Source organism: Sinocyclocheilus grahami, unplaced genomic scaffold, assembly GCF_001515645.1.
Source record: "Sinocyclocheilus grahami isolate Dianchi unplaced genomic scaffold, SAMN03320097.WGS_v1.1 scaffold984.1, whole genome shotgun sequence".
In the NCBI taxonomy this organism is placed as follows: Eukaryota; Metazoa; Chordata; class Actinopteri; order Cypriniformes; family Cyprinidae; genus Sinocyclocheilus; species Sinocyclocheilus grahami.
The window spans coordinates 280,655-281,041 of NW_015506163.1; the positions used below are offsets into that span (position 1 = coordinate 280,655).

Consider the following 387-nt stretch of genomic DNA (forward strand, 5'->3'; position numbering starts at 1 on the left):
TTATAAATCCATTATGAACAGTGTACAAAACAATCGTCAGGACAATATGATCACTACAGCAAAATTATAATAGTATTAATACTAAATTCCTCTGATTTCATTTTCAATACAATCAAAAACTGAGACGCAAGACGGCAAGCTGCATTTGAATGAAACGAGAGAGTGCATCCGCGCCTCTGCGATGATACAAAAGACATGCGGTGAATTCCAAACAGAAGTGAGCATCTCTATGCCCTACTCCCTTCGAAGGGCAGAGCCCTTGAAGTGTGTTCTTTGAAGGGTGCAGGGCATTACTGTCTCGTATAAGCGTTTGGAACCCCCTTTGGCGAAGGGAATGACTGACCAAATGTTACCTTGACAATGCTGCGCGTGCGTGCGGCATTCAGT

General features: G+C 43.2%; 1 protein-coding gene across 2 annotated transcripts in view; it reads left to right on the forward strand.

Moving 5' to 3' along the window:
• The window catches only part of LOC107565162 (hematological and neurological expressed 1 protein-like), a 15,974-nt gene that overhangs the window by 2,310 nt on the left and 13,277 nt on the right, over nt 1–387 (forward strand). The window lies entirely within an intron of this gene.